Source organism: Trachymyrmex cornetzi, unplaced genomic scaffold (genome assembly GCF_001594075.2).
Source record: "Trachymyrmex cornetzi isolate Tcor2-1 unplaced genomic scaffold, Tcor1.1 scaffold332, whole genome shotgun sequence".
Lineage (NCBI taxonomy): Eukaryota > Metazoa > Arthropoda > Insecta > Hymenoptera > Formicidae > Trachymyrmex > Trachymyrmex cornetzi.
This window is the reverse complement of record NW_017298026.1, coordinates 89445-89735: the sequence shown is the minus strand read 5'-3', so window position 1 is coordinate 89735 and position 291 is coordinate 89445.

The window sequence follows — 291 nt, the reverse complement described above, 5'->3', positions numbered from 1 at the left end:
CTATCGTTGATAACTGCCGTTCACGCGAGGTACCTGAAATAAAAGAAAATTCATGTAATGCAATTCGATATACAGGGTGTCAATTATGTACCGGGACGGTCAAATATTTCGACAACTTCCAACATTAAAAAAAAACGCTGAAACACGTGAAACGATTTTTCAAAAAATCTACTTTCTGCGGGGGGTGGCGCCCCCCCCCACCTCCAAAGGGACCGGAGGGCGTGAGGGGGGTCGTAAATTTTAAATGGCAACATAGGGCGAGTGGGGGCTCATTTAATCCCGTTTCTACAC